This window comes from Drosophila albomicans, chromosome 3 (assembly GCF_009650485.2).
Source record: "Drosophila albomicans strain 15112-1751.03 chromosome 3, ASM965048v2, whole genome shotgun sequence".
Taxonomy (NCBI): domain Eukaryota; kingdom Metazoa; phylum Arthropoda; class Insecta; order Diptera; family Drosophilidae; genus Drosophila; species Drosophila albomicans.
Genome location: NC_047629.2, coordinates 39,343,808 through 39,361,980, shown reverse-complemented (window position 1 = coordinate 39,361,980; position 18,173 = coordinate 39,343,808). Strand labels below are relative to the sequence as shown.

The following is an 18,173-nucleotide window of genomic DNA, read 5'->3' as shown; positions in this document are numbered from 1 at the left end:
GTTACAGGATCTGACCTAATCAAACGAGCCTTTTCACTAAAACTAAAATTCGAAGCTTCTTCTTCTGTAACTTGCTGCCTATCTATATTCCCCTTCAATAAAACTAATAATTCCGCCCACCGTGTCTCAGCAGCTGACAGAGTGATGAAAAAGGTTGGTAGACCGAATTGTCGAATCATCGCCATTACCTTTTTCTTTTCTGCTTCCCAGTGAGCAGGAGACGTGCGAACACCCTTCAGGACCCTATAGCCTTCATCGTGGCGAATAATGCTGTCTATATGCTCATCGTTGAGAGCGTTAGAGGCTGTAATGGCGCGTGAGGCGCTTTGTTTTCTTAAGCAAATTGTAATATTACTACGAATTTGGATCAGCTCTAACTTTTTATAATTGAATAATAATTTGTCAATTCGACAACCTCTCCTATCTACATTTCGAAGCTCAGATTTTATAATTGCGGAAAAGCTAAGGGGACAAGTTCTTTTTATGCCAGCATAAATTGTAGGGAATGCCAACTCTTCCGAGTCAGCATCGAGAATCATATCTAGGGGTCGTTGGCCTTCGCCTGGAGCCAGGGTGATTCTCTGCATGGCAGCGGGGTCTATCTGATTATTCTCAAGCAGTGTTTCTTGACCCCCAGGATTGAGCTCCTCTATCTCAGCATCATCCTGATGTGCTGGATTTTCAATTCTTCGATCTAATCCCTCCACAAATTCTGCGTCTGCTTGAGATGCTACGAATGGAACAGTTTCAGTTGTATAAGTAGACAACCACTGTTCATTTAAAACTACACTATGTTTTCTATAAAGTTCTGTATTAACTAAATACCTAATGGCGTCAGCTATTCTTAAGGGTCTTATGGTTTCGGCCATGAAATCATGGCTATATTCCATTCTACGCTTGAGGTGGAGCTGTACGACCTCGGCTTCATGAAAAGCCCGTGGGAGGGATGTTACGATGTTACCTATTGGTATGGGAACATTAACTACAGCTCCTTTAATTGCACTCTGACGCTCATGACCTAAAGACTTTATAATCATAAAAGGAAGTCGAGGAGAAATGAGGCGTTCCTCTAATGGAGTGAGGCCTTTAAGGCAATCAGGTAATTGGGGGAAATCTAGTCCATTTGAAATGGAAGTTTTTGGTTTAACACCAGATCTTATTTTGCGGCAACATGTTTTGCAAAAAGTTAAGCAACCGTCAGATGAAGGGAACTGACGCTCAACATCGAAAATCTCCGCAGAAAACTCATAATTGTCTTCAATTATGGTTCTAGGTATCCTACTTACTTGATGAGGAAACCAGAGACCTTTACAAGAAAGGCAAATTATGTTGGGGCCCAGCTTGACAACTCTATTAAAATTCTCAATAAGAGCTTCGATTCTAGTGGGTCTGGGTGAATTCTCTTCCTGAAGACTATTCGCACGTTCCTCTCTATTATGGGCAGCATTTCGACGGTTTTCTGCTATTCTATTTTCAATATTTTCTCTATATTGGCTAACTCTTTGGCTAAGTCGTCTTGAGGCGTCAAATGCTGCTTGTCGCGCTAATAACCGGGCACTTCGACGCGCACCGGTGTTGCGCACCTGTTCAATAATCCTCCTAGTAAGATTATTTCTAGCCTGTGACCTATTAACCCGATCTAGTTCCCTCTCTAATAGACGCCTTTCAAGATCTGTCCGCCTCGCTGCCCTTAATGCCGAGTTTCGTCTTTGTTCGTTGGTCCTGTACATTGTATCCCGTCTACGTATACGTCTTCGTGAAGTATCAGCCTGCTGCTCAGGCTCTCTAAAAGCTACGTCCGCCCGTCGTTCCCTTCTAAATTCAGAGTTCTGAATCTGCTCTACTGTCCTGTACTCTACGTTCTGCCTACGTCTCGATCTACGTAAAGTATCAGCCTGCTGTTCAGCCTCTCTAAAAGCTACGTCCGCCCGGCGTTCCCTCCTAAATTCAGAGTTCTGAGTCCGTTCTACTGTCCTGTACTCTACGTTCTGCCTACGTCTCGATCTACGTAAAGTATCAGCCTGCTGTTCAGGCTCTCTAAAAGCTACGTCCGCCCGGCGTTCCCTCCTAAATTCAGAGTTCTGAGTCCGTTCTACTGTCATGTACTCTACGTTCTGCCTACGTCTCGATCTACGTAAAGTATCAGCCTGCTGTTCAGGCTCTCTAAAAGCTACGTCCGCCCGTCGCTCTCTCATAGATTCAGAGTTTTGAGTCCGTTCTACTGTCCTGTACTCTACGTTCTGCCTACGTCTCGATCTACGTAAAGTATCAGCCTGCTGTTCAGGCTCTCTAAATGCTACGTCCGCCCGTCGTTCCCTTCTAAATTCAGAGTTCTGAATCTGCTCTACTGTCCTGTACTGTACGTTACGCCTACGTGTCGATCTACGTAAAGTATCAGCCTGCTGTTCAGGCTCTCTAAATGCTACGTCCGCCCGTCGTTCCCTTCTAAATTCAGAGTTCTGAATCTGCTCTACTGTCCTGTACTGTACGTTACGCCTACGTGTCGATCTACGTAAAGTATCAGCCAGCTGTTCTGGCTGCCGATACTCTGAATTCGTCCGTCGTTGTCTTCTATTTTCTGTATTGTTCGATTGTTCGTTCTGTCGATAGTCGGCGTCTGTGCGTCTCAATCTTCTATGGTCTGTATTTTCCGTTTGCTCATGCTGCCTAATTCGCGCTGATCGTCTTCTATCTAAACGTCGCTGACTATTTGTAATCTGTTCGCGTTCCCTATACTCCTGATCAGCTCTACGATTCCTCTGCGAACTTGCATTATTTTCCCTCTCGTCTACAACATAATCGTTATTTTCCCTATTTCTTCTATTTATTAACTGCCTAGAACGTGCTCTTTGTGATGCAGACTGTCGACTAACTCGTGGCATTTCTACAAAATATCTGCACTTAAATATTAAATATTAAAAAAATATTATATATATTAAATAAATGAATTTAGACAAAATTTTAAAAATTTTACAAAATATTAATTATGAAATTTTACATACGGTGTAACTCCTAGGGAGGGCGCAATGCAAATAGATTTGCATAGATGGCACTATCGATACACGATACACAATGAACGATTGTATAATATATAATGTAATAGTTTGTATTAAATTTAAAAAATGGAATACAAAATTTCTATTTTTTGTGTCTTCAAACAAAAAGATTTTTAATTATATTTAATTTAACTTATTTTTTCGTAATGAAAATCACGTTTTAAAATTGACAACGTTAATGAATTTTTCACAACCGATCACAAATAACGCACAATTCGAACTGACGAAAGGATTGACAACGTATGCAAATTGTTCACAACACGTACAAAATTATTTAATTTAATTTATTTTTTCGTAATGAAAATCACGTTTTAAAACTCACAATGTTAATGACTTTTTCACAACCGATCACAAATAACGCACAATTCGAACTGACGAAAGGATTAACAATGAGATAAAACAATACCTCTGTTTGGTGACAAGTGCATATATTTTTTATGGTTTTAGTGTTTTTCTAGGTAAAGAACAATAAAATTTCAAAAGGTTCAACAACTAAATTTTCCAAACTGACCTGACCCAGCGAAATGTAACGCCAATTCTTACCTAATTAATATTATAATTCAATAGAAAATAGGGAAAATCCGGGTTTTTTGGTGCAATTTTACATGTTTTACGAGTTTTTGGGTTTTTAACATTCATCATTCATCATCATAACCGGAAAATCCGAAATTTTATTACCTGTTTATAACCCTATTGTAAATGCCTATATAATTACAAAAGGGTATTTTGCAAATTTGTGCAATTTCCATAAATTCCAGGAAAAAAAAACCCAAAAGTCATTCAAAGAAGTCAAAAGTCATAAAATCTAACCGCGAGCCGCGACACACAAGCATCAATAGGGGTGGGGGAAAAACACCCGAGTATTTGCTCAGACACTCGGGTGTCTGAGTTGAGTTTTTCGGTCAATCGGTCTTTTGCTGACTCTCTTTGTGCGAGCGTTTCTCGTTCTGCTCTTTACGCACTGCTCATTGAACGACCGAAATAAAAAGAGCTCAACGAAAAGCGCTCAACAGAAAACAGAAATGAAGACAGCAAAACTGTCTTGCTCAGAGCGAGAGCGAGAGAGTATGAACTTTTTCGGTTGTGCTCGCAACGAGAGCACAAGAAAAATAACGGTCGACAGTTATTTGCAAGCTATGGTATGTAGGCACACATCCTACTACAAGACTATTTGAAAAAGAACATTTAAATGATTTAGCAATTTTTGTTAGGCAATTTTTTTTTTTTATAATTTTTAGCAACTTTTTTTTCTCAAATCTAGCAATTTTTACTCCGGAGAATCTGGCAATACTGAGATGAACCGATATATACGATGCATTTGCATTCTGCATATCAGTCGTGCGTCCTCGCTCTTCGAGAAAAGAACTTAAACAACATGTTGAACATTCAGGAAAATCTCTGCCTCATCGTAACTGTGAATGTGTTGGTCCTCTGCTTTGTTGTTGTTGTTGTTATTTGGAATATCATAAATGGAGCTTAATTGTACTATATTACCTTGTAAGTATTTCGAATGTAAATTAAAGAAAGCATGACAAATATAATATATTTCTTTCCCTCTCTTTTTTATAGAACCACTTACCACACACATCAAGTTTACATACATTTCCATTGATTTAACTATGAATATCAAATTGTTGGCTTTGTGGATCGATCGCTGTTCGAAGTATAAGCCAATAACAATAACAACAAATAAAATGTTACCTTGAATTAACTGTATTTTTATTATTGCTTATATGTACATATATATGCATGATTACTATGATTTTTTTTTTTTAGATTCCAACGAAGGTGTCAAAGCAGCCGATCTATTTTTTTTGCACTCTTTTTGTAGGCAGCAGAACATGAATGTGTAAGACTGAATACAAATGAGTATGTGCATCTCTATTATATAATGCAATTTAATTGTTTAATATGCCAGACTGTCAACCAAAGCAACTATTACTCGACTGTAGCAGACGTTGTGTTTTGTTTGTTTGTATTTTCAGGAATCATAAAAACCGTAGTTATGATTGTATGCACTAAAAACTGTGGCTCTAGCTCCAAAATTACGCTTGCTATTAGATTTGTATACCCGCAACCCATAGGGTAGAAGGGTATTATAACTTTGTGCCGGCAGGAAATGTATGTAACAGGTAGAACGAGGCAAAGTATATATATTCTTGATCAGCGTCAACAGCCGAGACGATCTAGCCATGTCCGTCTGTCTGTCTGTGTGTCTGCCGTCTGTCCGTGTAAAACACTGGATCTCAGACACTATAAGAGATAGAGCTATAATTTTTTTTCGACAGCATTTGTTATCTATGCACGCAGATCAAGTTTGTTTCAAATTTTTGCCACGCCCACTTCCGCCCCCGCAAAATAAAAAAAAATCGAATAATAAAAAAAATTACACTTGCTATTAGATTTGTCGGAGAGTAAGTAATGCAGATTCGACACACTGACGTCACTGCGCAGCTGTGCGTGCGTCTCGGCACATTGCTGCGTAGTTGTAGGTGCATTTTGGCAATGCGTAGTTGCTTGTGCGTTTCGGCACATTGTCAATGCGTAATTAAGAGTGTGCATGTTAGATTGCATCATTCTTCTTGCGCTTTGTCGGTTGTCCGCATTTTGTCGCTTTGCCAAGTACAGTTATTGCGGGGCGACAGCGTTGAGACGCTGTCGCCGAGTGTGGTTCGATGGCTATGGCGTAGACAGTAAAAGGATCGAGCGGGCAGTGTGCTCGTAGAATCGCCTGTGAGAGCATCGAAACTCGCTTCGCGATAATGAATAAACAGACTTCGGTAGAACAGACTCCGACATCAGAAGTGGGATTCGGCCCTGACCAAAGTATTTCAAGGGATGTCTTCGCGTTAATAGAGCAACAAAAATCGGAATTTTTTTGGCTCTGATTAAGATTCCGGCGAGCGAGTTGTAGTAGAATAGTGAGATCTGTTTGCCGAAATGTAATCCAGACATTGCTGGTGTGGGTGCCACGCAGTGGTCTGTTACGGTCAAAATAAGTGTCTGTTACGGTCAAAATAAGTTTGCGAAAAAAAAAATTATTAAGTGACTGTGTTCTTACAATAGTGTTAAGAAAAGCTTTGGAAGGTTTAGCGGTCCAGTGGTTACAAAATGTGTTACCCTGTTATAACCTGGCAACAGTTCCGGCAATTGTTTGAGCAGCGGTACGAGACATCTGAGACGCCAGCCGCCGTCTTTGTGAATATTTTTAAAAGTCGTCCAAGTTAGTCGTGAAGTCGTGAAAGTTAGCCTGTTGTTGTGAGTTGTTGTGTGACAATACTGTGCACAAAACTGCGAAATTTAAATTTCGATCAAATTGCCATTGCGTTGGTTCTTGGACAGATGGCTAATTTCGATCGGCGTCTGCAGCATGGTACATACAACGCATGTAACCAATCGACGTGAATTGCAAGCGGAGTTGCAAGTGATAAGCGATAAGAGAACGTCGTTTTATAAAAAAAAAAAACGAGGAACTAGAGGCCAAGTGTGCTAAAAGTGTGGAAATTAAATGTTATCAGTGTGGAAGGCTTGGTCATGGATGACACGACTGTAAAACTGGAATGGGTGTCCAGGTGCCGGCAACTGGAAGGGTGTGGCGTTCGGAGCGGCCTCGTCATAGAAGGGCAAATGTGGCTTGTTACCGATGTCGGGAGCTGGGTTGATTGTCCAGACGAGGTGGGAGTGCGATCGGAGGATAGAGTGGAGCTGTGAGCTATGGTGTAGCCTCAGTCGAGTATGCGGGTGAGAGATTTCCAATTACATTTCATTTCGAGCTGAGCGCTCATTATTTGAGGAAAGCGTTTTTTATAAGTTAGTTGGTAAGAGGCGTTATTCCTCGATAGAGGATGGGTAGCGCCAGTACTTACAGTGCCGCACAGGCTGAATTGGTGTCATGTTTAATGTTGGTTCTTTGGTTGTTTTGTTTCATATAGTACCAGTGGAAAAAGTGAAATGATACTAGTATGAAAAATAATATTGTAATTGGTATAGAAATATTGGATCAAGAATTATTAGTGGAAGTTTCTTATGATAATTTTAAGATTGTTCAGACTAAAGTTGTGAATGCTAATACTGATCAGATTCAAACAGAAATGCTCGAAAATTAAAAAAAAAAAAATAAAAGAAGTCTCAATATTACTAAAGCAATAGTCAATATTTTATATCGAAGGATGACGCATGTTAGCGGTTGGAACTTGTATTAGACGTTCTAGTCAAGGCAGATTCTCATTTGACATTCAAAATGTTTTTTTTTGAGATTGCATTGGTAATGGGATGAAGGCGATGGAGATGCATTCAAGGTTGGAGAAGGTCGAGTTGCTAGTGTCGTTGATCCTAGGAACATGAAAGAAGTCGTTAGATGTGAGAAGACAGAGTTTGATAAGAGTAAGGCTAAGGTGATGTGAGAAGACAGAGTTTGATAAGAGTAAGGCTAAGGTGATGTGAGAAGACAGAGTTTGATAAGAGTAAGGCTAAGGTGATGTGAGAAGACAGAGTTTGATAAGAGTAAGGCTAAGGTGATGTGAGAAGACAGAGTTTGATAAGAGTAAGGCTAAGGTGATGTGAGAAGACAGAGTTTGGTAAGAGTAAGGCTAAGGTATGATTCTGTGTGGGTGGCTTTGGGTTGCTTAGAAGCGGTGAGAGACGGCAAGCGGAATTGGACCCGTGGTTCAGAGGACCTTTTTGGTGGTTAGGTGTTGGACGGAGACCGATACATTTTGGAGTCTACACAGAGCAATGGACGTTGCAGGTACCCACACGAAGGTTTGCGAAGGCTACCGGATGTGCAAATCACAGAAGAGTTAGATGTAAATCATAAAAAGAAAAGTCTATTGGAAAAATCTATTGGAAAAGTCTGTTGAAACAAAAGAGAATTCGTGAAGTCATGTGATTGGCGATGGACGAGAGTTGCTTTAGAAATGCGATTGTTGATTTCGTGAAGCCAAGAATTGGGCGATGGACGAGAAATATGGTTGATGAATTCGTGAAGCCAAGTATTAGGCGATGGACGAGAAATATGGTTGATGAATTCGTGAAGCCAAGTATTGGGCGATGGACGAGAAATATGGTTGATGAATTTGAGAAGCCAAGAGTTGGGCGATGTACGAGAAATATGGTTGATGAATTTGAGAAGCCAAGAGTTGGGCGATGTAAGAGAAATATGGTTGATGAATTCGTGAAGCCAAGTTTTGGGCGATGGACGAGCATTGTGGTTGTTGGATTTCGTGAAGCCGAGTTTTGGGCGATGGACGAGTAATGTGGTTGTTGGATTTCGTGAAGCCAAGTTTTGGGCGATGGACAAGCATAATAAGAGAAGTGAAGTCAATGTTTTTGGCGATTGACAATTTAATTTGTTTGTATTTAAAAGTTGGCTAATAAAAGCCTGGTTATGTATGTACTTTGGATTAGGAACTGATGTTTTGAACTGATTAATGTAAAATTTGAAAATGTTTAAATGGAATGGAAATTAAAGAAATGGCTTATAAGAGAATATAACCTGAGATATGTCAAAGTAAAGTTATGTTATGGAAGACTACATGGATTTGAGATTATTTGACTGGGTTTTTCTGAGGAATTGAAATTGGAAAGTGAGATTGAAATTGAGATAGTTATTATAGACACGAGGACGTGTATATGTCAGAATGGCCGTGTCGGAGAGTAAGTAATGCAGATTCGACACACTGACGTCACTGCGCAGCTGTGCGTGCGTCTCGGCACATTGCTGCGTAGTTGTAGGTGCATTTTGGCAATGCGTAGTTGCTTGTGCGTTTCGGCACATTGTCAATGCGTAATTAAGAGTGTGCATGTTAGATTGCATCATTCTTCTTGCGCTTTGCTCGGTTGTCCGCATTTTGTCGCTTTGCCAAGTACAGTTATTGCGGGGCGACAGCGTTGAGACGCTGTCGCCGAGTGTGGTTCGATGGCTATGGCGTAGACAGTAAAAGGATCGAGCGGGCAGTGTGCTCGTAGAATCGCCTGTGAGAGCATCGAAACTCGCTTCGCGATAATGAATAAACAGACTTCGGTAGAACAGACTCCGACAGATTTTTTTCGATTTGCGCTGCGGAAGTGGGCGAGACAAAAGTCTAAAACAAACAATTTATAGTAATATTGATTTTGATATTGATGTTGATATTGATTGATTGAAATGAGAATTTATTCAAAAATTATTGTCGGGAGCAGCAGACAGCGTTACATGCCCTTTACTCTTGTTTTGACTTATGAATTATAATTGCTTGTTATCGTGTCTAGGCAAAAGAATATAAATACGCCCTCCGTCGATTGTCTATGCTCTCCGTTGCTGCTCTCTCTTACGCTCTCAGCTAAGCAGCTAATAAACTGATTAACTTCGAACTGCTGTGCGTAACCCAATAGTGTGTTAAGTTAAGTTAAACTAATTAGAGAACATAACTATAACTTTTAGTACTCATTGTTTTAGTTTTAATAAATATAATTTGAAGTATAATAAACATTTTATTTACTGCATATATTTTTGAGCGTATATTATAATTATATATAATTATTGATGTCGTTATTACAGCTGCTGTTTAACTTTGAACTTGTATAATAGGCGACGAAGTTGTTGAGCTTGCTGTTGTTGTTGTTGTTATTTGGTACGTTTCGCACACTTGTTTACTTTTATCCATATATTAATGGATGGCCTTGTCTCTTGCTCGCCACGATATCGCTCTCTCTGGAGCAGTAGTTGATATTGAAATCTTATATCTGGCCCTGAACTGAAATTTACTTCTGCCCTCTCCTCTCCGACTTGCCGCGTGCTGCTGTCTCACGCCCATAACAATGTGGAAACGTTGACGTTTGGCTACTTTACAAAGCAAGTGGATGACTACAAATAGCATGATGTCATAATTAAAATATTTCTGCAGTTTTCGATCTACATTTGTCCAATAGCGGTCACCCCCAATAACCCCCTCACTATACGTTTTATTGTTAACAACCCGAACGTTTAAATATATATTTAAGAAAATACAAAACGCGAGTGTCGTTATTTAATTTCGGGAAAGGGAAATCTCGAACCTACAGTGGATCGCAGCTTATTTCGTGCAGTCGCAAACTGAAAGTTTGAACCTTCACTGCTACTAAACCATCAAAGATATTTAAAAAATTTAAATGAAGGTTGGTACAGCAGAATTTGTAGATTTGAAATTAAAAAGAAAAAATTTCTTAATTACAAAAGTAAAACATTGAGATAAAAAAAAAAAATGTTGGGCTTTTTTTATGCCGCAGCTTATTTCGTGCACTTCAAGAATTTTTATTTAAAAATTCGAAAAATTAGCCTAATATTTTGTGTTGCCTCCTCTCTGCTTTAGGATAGACTTCAGACGGGTTTCCATTGACGATACCAATTTTTTGGTCGTTTCGACTGGAATTTTTTGCCATTCTTCAAGCAAAGCCGATTTTAAATCGTTTTTAATCGAAATCTGTCATTTCCGAATAGCCAAGTCCAAAATTTGCCATAGATTTTTTATCACATTTAAATCTGGTACTTGTGCTGGTGCTTGCACAAACTGTGGACAGTTCCAGACGAGCCAGTTCTTCACAATTCCAGCCTTATGCTTCGGGTCGTTGTCCTGGTAGAACCGAAAACAATCGCGTATGCTCACTTTCTCGGCACTTTGGAGAAGGTTTTCCTTTAATATTGAAAGATATTGATTGGTGTCCATTATACTATCAATAAAAACAGGCTACCGACTCCAGAGGCCGACATACAGGCCCAAACCATAACGTGACCCCCGCCATGCTTAACTGTTGGTTTTAGGTGTTTGGGGTCTAGCTCGGTATTTGGTCTCCGCCAAACATATTGACGCCCATCCGAGCCGCATATGTTAGATTTTGATTCATCTCAAAGATGACGTCTTCCCAAAAGGAAATCGGATGACGGATATGTTCCCGAGCGAGATGTAAGCGGTAGTCCCGATTTTTCTTGTTAATAAATTATTTTTTTCGAACTACTCGACCATTAAAGTTGTGTTCGTGCAGGACCCGGCTCACTGAATCCGGGCTTCACTTCTTGCCCATTTCATCCTCTATCTCCACAGCCAATTTTGGAGGCGATAGCTTCAACTTTTCTTACTATGCGACGCTCCTCTTGTTCGCAAAAAATTTTATTTGGTGCATTTTGACCTTTATTTTCCACCCGATTTTCACGAATAAAGCGCTAAATTATATATTGTACAGTGCTAAAGCTTAGTGAAACCTTCTCCGCAATAGCACGCTGGCTGTTTCCATCTTTAAAATATTTGGGAACTAATTCTCGTTGTTTAATAGTTGTTCGAGGTGCCTTGTTTGTAATTCCCCAATTTTTTCGTATTTCAATGTCTCAAATGTCAAAATACTCATTAAATCTTTTAGTTTAACTACCAAAAATACCAAATCTGGCGTGAAAACCTAATATTCTAGTCAAAAAAGTTAGAATTTCGTCTATATAAAATGACTGCACGAAATAAGCTGCGGCATAAAAAAAGCGCAAAAAAATTTTTTTTTATCTCAATGTTTTACTTTTGTAATAAAGAAAATTTTTCTTATTAATTTCAAATCTACAAATTCTGCTTTACCAACCTTCATTTAAATTTTTGAAATATCTTTGATGGTTTAGTAGCAGTGAAGGTTCAAACTTTCAGTTTGCGACTGCACGAATCAAGCTGCGATCCACTGTATGTGATCTATGTACTCACTGTATGTGAATATGTATGTAATAGTTTGTATTAAATTTAAAAAATGGAATACAAAATTCCTATTTTTTGTGTCTTCAAACAAAAAGATTTTTAATTATATTTAATTTAACTTATTTTTTCGTAATGAAAATCACGTTTTAAAATTGACAACGTTAATGAATTTTTCACAACCGATCACAAATAACGCACAATTCGAACTGACGAAAGGATTGACAACGTATGCAAATTGTTCACAACACGTACAAAATTATTTAATTTAATTTATTTTTTCGTAATGAAAATCACGTTTTAAAACTCACAATGTTAATGACTTTTTCACAACCGATCACAAATAACGCACAATTCGAACTGACGAAAGGATTAACAATGAGATAAAACAATACCTCTGTTTGGTGACAAGTGCATATATTTTTTATGGTTTTAGTGTTTTTCTAGGTAAAGAACAATAAAATTTCAAAAGGTTCAACAACTAAATTTTCCAAACTGACCTGACCCAGCGAAATGTAACGCCAATTCTTACCTAATTAATATTATAATTCAATAGAAAATAGGGAAAATCCGGGTTTTTTTTGGTGCAATTTTACATGTTTTACGAGTTTTTGGGTTTTTAACATTCATCATTCATCATCATAACCGGAAAATCCGAAATTTTATTACCTGTTTATAACCCTATTGTAAATGCCTATATAATTACAAAAGGGTATTTTGCAAATTTGTGCAATTTCCATAAATTCCAGGAAAAAAAAACCCAAAAGTCATTCAAAGAAGTCAAAAGTCATAAAATCTAACCGCGAGCCGCGACACACAAGCATCAATAGGGGTGGGGGAAAAACACCCGAGTATTTGCTCAGACACTCGGGTGTCTGAGCAAAACACTTGCATACTCGGTTGTTTTGCAGAATTTGAGCAGATACTTATAAGACACATGAGAGCAAAAATGATCGGCAGCACGAAGAACAACCACCGGCAAGACACAAGTGTCTACAAGCCGAATGTCTAAAATGATCGGGTGCCAAATAGGCGAGTGCAAGAAAGAACTGAGTATGGCAATCACTCACACTCGCAGTACTCACATGATTTTGAGTATGTGTGTATCTCTTACTCGGTTTGCGAGTACTAAGTAACACCGACACTCAAAAATTTATGGGTGTAAGTTGAGTGTTGAAATCGCCACCCTTGACGATGTCTGATACACATACAATATTGCAATATTGTAAAATTATGCGACCGATTTATTTTCAAACATTGATATATCGTGTAAGATCGATATCAACAAAACCATCATAAAATATACCTACAAAATCGATGTATCGTTGCACGATCCATCGATGATTTCAGCAGCATTATTGCGGACACAATGGCGACACAGAATAATAAAAAGCTAATACGCTGCACCAACACAAAGTTTAAATGTCATTATGTTCCCACGTAGACACGCACTTATCTTAATATCCCCACACAATGCCCAAAATCTAAATGTCTTTCAAAACAAATATTTGTGCTAAAAATTGCGTTCTTTTCGTTTTGGCTTTTACCGCAAAAAATAGTTAATACATTTTTGAACATAACGGACAAATGCAAATATATATACGTACACGTGCATTCACATGCATACATAAATACATACACATGTATCTATGTGTGTAAAAACGCGTTATTGTTGCATTAAAGCGGCTAATAATTATTACCATTTATTAAAATTGCTTCTCGATTATCTTATAGGATTCTTTTCCGATCACAATCAAGAACTGGTAAGAATATTTAGTTGGTCTAGTTGGATAACCTAATGAGGCATGCTGCCGCAGCCGTTTGTCGCCATACAAAATGATAACTTCCACAATTTCTTTCTGATCGTAACCAAATTTTCAGGAATCATAACTACTATAGTATTTATTGTATATACCAAAATTCACAACTCTAGCTTTAAAATTAGGCTTGTTATTCGATTTTTTTGATTTGCGGAGGCGGAAGTGGGCGTGGCAAAAATTTGAAACAAACTTGATCTGCGTGCAAACATAACAAATGCTGTCAAAAAAAAATTATAGCTCTACCTCTTATAGTCTCTGAGATCCAGTGTTTCATACGGACGGACGGACAGACGGACAGACACACAGACGGACAGACTGACAGACGGACAGACGGACAGACGGACATGGCTATATCGTCTCGGCTGTTGACGCTGATCAAGAATATATATACTTTATAGGGTCGGAGATGCCTCCTTCTACCTGTTACATACATTTCCTGCCGGCACAAAGTTATAATACCCTTCTACCCTATGGGTAGCGGGTATAAAAAGGGAAAGCCAATGGGCGAGTGCGAGAATTATATTTCCATCCCGTTCGTGCACTAAATATTTTTCTATCAAATATTATTTGTACAATAAACTATATGAAAATGTATGTGTACCATCCCCTGAGTGTGCCATGAGAGTGTGAGTGAGCGAGTAAATGTATGTGCGTGTGTGTGTGAGTGAGGCATGATAAAATAAAAATACGAAAAATGTGGAAAAAATACAAGAAAAATTAATAATGAAATACACACACACACACACTAGCACAGAGACAAGGACAAGCACTACGTATATGTGTGTGTGTGTGTGTATAAGCTTAGCCATTTCTATGTGTGTGGGTGTTATGAGTGGAAGGGAGGCAGAAATAATAATCATTTTTATAATAATGCAAGTGTATTTGACCGGACGCCAAGTTTTCCTAATGCGGACAGCCAAAGGGAATGGAAATGGAAATGGTAAAGGGGGGGCAGCCAGTGATCGTCATTATCGTCATCGGCATCGTTATCTCGCACACACGCATCTCTAAATACAACCCCCTAAAAGTATGCAACAAAAACTCGCACTCGCACTTTGAAGCTCGCAGCAGAGAAATCTATCGCAGAAATTTTCACAACTATACGAAAAATAAGCAACAACAACAACTAGAATTGACAACAACAAGAAAATTCCATAAATTTTTGCCGCTACGCTTTCGTCCTCGTTTCCACACACACACAGACACACTCCCATCTATATATAGAGAGGGGAAGTTTGCAATTTTATCACACACACACACTCACACTCTCATACACAACGCCCCCGCCGCCCACCGCCCGCCCTTCCACCCCGCTCACCCTTCCGGCATGCAGCAGCGACTTTATGAAACCATCAAATTATTTTCTTTTCCATTTCTGACACTCAAAAGAAACGAACGCAAAGAAAGCGGCAGCAGCAGCAGCAGCGCCAAAAGAAGGAGAACAAAAAAGGAATTACATACTATGGACACAAAAGTTTGTGGACGGAGGCAAAAATATTATTTTCCAGTTACACTCGGCTTCGTCTCTCGCTTTTGGTCGCCATGGCACATCCTTTACATTATTTTTCTGGCCATGCTGCTGCCTCAAAGTTTTGCGACCGATTCCCTCTTTCTTTCTCCCCACTTTCTCGCACACACACACACACACACAAACGGAACCCATCCAAATGCCTGCGGGTTACTTTTTGCTGTAAGTGTAAGTGTGTGTGTGTGTAAGATTGTGGTTGTGTGTGTGAGTAGCTACTTCGTCTTATTCGAGTACGAAATTTTTATGAGAAAATGCCTGCCAGCTCTCTACTGCTGCTGCTGCTGCTTGAGTAGCCGAGTAAGTATTGGTGTGTGTGTGTGTGCCTGAGCACCCAGTGGGAACTGAGTGCATGAAAAAACTACTTCCTACTGCCGCTCAAGTGCTTTGTTGACAAACTTGAGCGAAATTATTTTTTGAGAAATATTTGCGCAGAAATGGTTAAGCTGAATTCCAATTATGTTTTTTTAGATGCTACAAATTTAAGTTATATATTTTATAGATATTCGATTGTCAATATCCGTTTCTAAATAAAATACACAACTTCGATTTAGTTTTAAATATATATGATTAACTTATATTCTCGTAACGCGCTGCGTATCTAACCTCATCGAAGGTACAAACGAAAAGAAGTTGAGATCAAGTGTGACCATACAACAAAGTGAAGCAAAATACGGTCACGTTTGTTATGCTTATTATGATATATAATATGGGGAACATTTACCACAGTAAAAATGTATTAAATTGTATTTTTGAATAAACTTTACTAAAACATCTTCAACTACTTTTCTTGCCAAGTTCCTACTGGGACTTTGCCTGCTTGAGTGTTTTTCTCTTTTTCTGTGAGGCAAGTTATAAGCCTCCACAGTGCTGTATATCAAAATATTTAAAAGCAAATATAATATTGGTGGGGTAAAAAGCACTGGGGAAATGGGCAGGCCATAATAGAAAAACACTTAAGCAGCCGCCTCTTGGTCGATTGGGGTGGGTGGTAGAAGGACTCGACTGCTGGTCGCAGGAGGGTTTGCAGGCTGGCGCCTTGCCCTGTGCTATGCGAAATATCAAAAGGCATACAAAATGTAAAAATATTAATAATGAGCCGAGCCGAGGGCTGACGGCAACCAAAGCGAGCGCAAGAGCAAATGAGAATGTGGAGGAAAAAAAGGAGGAATTGTGGAAAATTTATTGATTTTGACTTTCGAGAAGAACACAAAAAAAAAGAAGAGAGCACAAATAAAAATGAAAAAAAAATAAAGTAAATGCTTCAACAACACATGCTATAAATGATTGGTTGCCTGTTTATCAGTCTCACATAAGCACTCACACATACATACATATACATATATAATGCCATACATAAGCGTAAATACGTATGCATTATAACGAAATTGATTTCGATCTTATCAAGGCTTATCGTTGAAATTTTTATATTTTTATTGGCATTCGCATTAAAAATACTTAATCTCACAGGCGAAGTTATTACAGAACCCAACCACCCCAATTGAGGGGACATTGCGGGGGTGAAGAGCAAGCGGCGAGAGTGGCTCTTTAATAATGTCCATATCGAAATTTTACTTTATCGCGATTTTTTCCTCTCTCTCTCTCTTCTGCTGGCCTTTTTTTTAGTGTCCCGCGTCAAATACATACGTACATATTATTATTATTATTATTATTATTATTTTTACGTTATTAGCACCCGTAGGGTCCTCGTGGCGTATGCGTAATGCGCGATAAAACTCGTGTCAAAGTGGTTCAGCATGGAAGAATGTGTATGTGTGAGTGTGTGTGTGTTTGTGTGAATGACTGACTCCCAGCTAATGAGACTTTTTAATAAATTGCCCCACCATTTTTAGTACAATTTTCATTATTAATAAAAGTTTATGACATATATATCAGCTATATGCGTTGCTGTTGTTTAATAAAACAGCGTAGCCGAGTGTGGACCAAGTACAACTAGAAGATATCCTGTATAAGACGTCGGAAATATAAATCCAAAATTTTAATTTTTTTCTTCTTATTAAAAGTTTAAATATATTTAAAGCACTTTAAAATCTCTTCTAAACATTAAGAGTTCAAAACTTTTTCTTCAACAATCTTTTGTTAACATCGAAGCTAAAAGAAAAGTAAGTCCAATTCTACTTATTACTAACAACAACTGCTCATCGCATAGTTAGTAATCATTATCTTATTAATTCTTATCAGAATCATCTATAAAATACGTCAGTCTCCATTTGTAATATTTACAACGCTTTAGACTACCCGCCATGCCCTTTTATTTTATGGTTACAGGGTATAAAAAGCAAGCACACAGAATTTATTAGTTCAATTAAATTTCATAAGTTCCCATATTCGTTTTATTGTAAATGTGAGTGTGAGTATCTGTGTGTGCGTCATGACGACGTCAAAGTGCGCGATGTGCATTAGAGCGCCTAAAAGTAGATAGTCACAAAATGTAGATACTCGTAATAATTATCATTTTGCATTTTATGACCCGAAACCTTTTTCAAGCGACTAATGCAAAGGGCAACGATTCATATTGGGGTTATACAATTTGAATAAAAGGAATTGCACTTCAAAAAGAATTCATAAATTTAAAAACAACTTTTAAGAGTTGTTTAAATGCAGTGAAGCGTTAAATTAAAACTCCCTTAATCAACAGATTAACCCTTTTTGTCAGCAGATGTTAATTTAAATGATCTCTCTTTAACTACCCCATATAAGGACATGCATAATAAGTTGGTTATACTTAGGATATTTGTACAAATCAACTACACTATAATATCATATTGAATATGTAATATAAGTGTGTCAATTTCCATAAAGTTTTTCAAGCCAATTCCGAGTTACACTTTTAAGACCTTTAATGTGAAAAAGTCTTTTTAGTTTTTTTTTGTTTTCAGTTGGAAATTAACAGCACTTTAAGCAGTAAGCAATGGATTTTTGTATTGTTCGTTATGCCAATTCGTTAAGCCAATTTAAAGTTTATTTATATCATTTTTTTGAGCAAGCAAATTTGATATTGAACTAAAGGTTCTATTTGGGTTGCAGTTGCAATGGCAATACTCGTATTGTTGTTATATTTGGCTCACTC

At 38.3% G+C, this 18,173-nt stretch overlaps 1 protein-coding gene across 3 annotated transcripts in view; it reads right to left on the bottom strand.

Annotated features, from left to right (window-relative positions):
* Positions 1-18,173, bottom strand: part of LOC117572463 (uncharacterized) — a 36,332-nt gene that overhangs the window by 17,574 nt on the left and 585 nt on the right. Inside the window, exon 1 of one of the 3 annotated variants that reach the window (XM_052004591.1) lies at positions 4,636-4,764. The exons of the other annotated variants lie outside the window; for them this stretch is intronic. The gene's annotated coding sequence lies outside the window, so the exon portion shown is untranslated. Of the gene's footprint in view, positions 1-4,635; positions 4,765-18,173 lie in introns of those variants that run through there. 3 annotated transcript variants of the gene reach the window in all.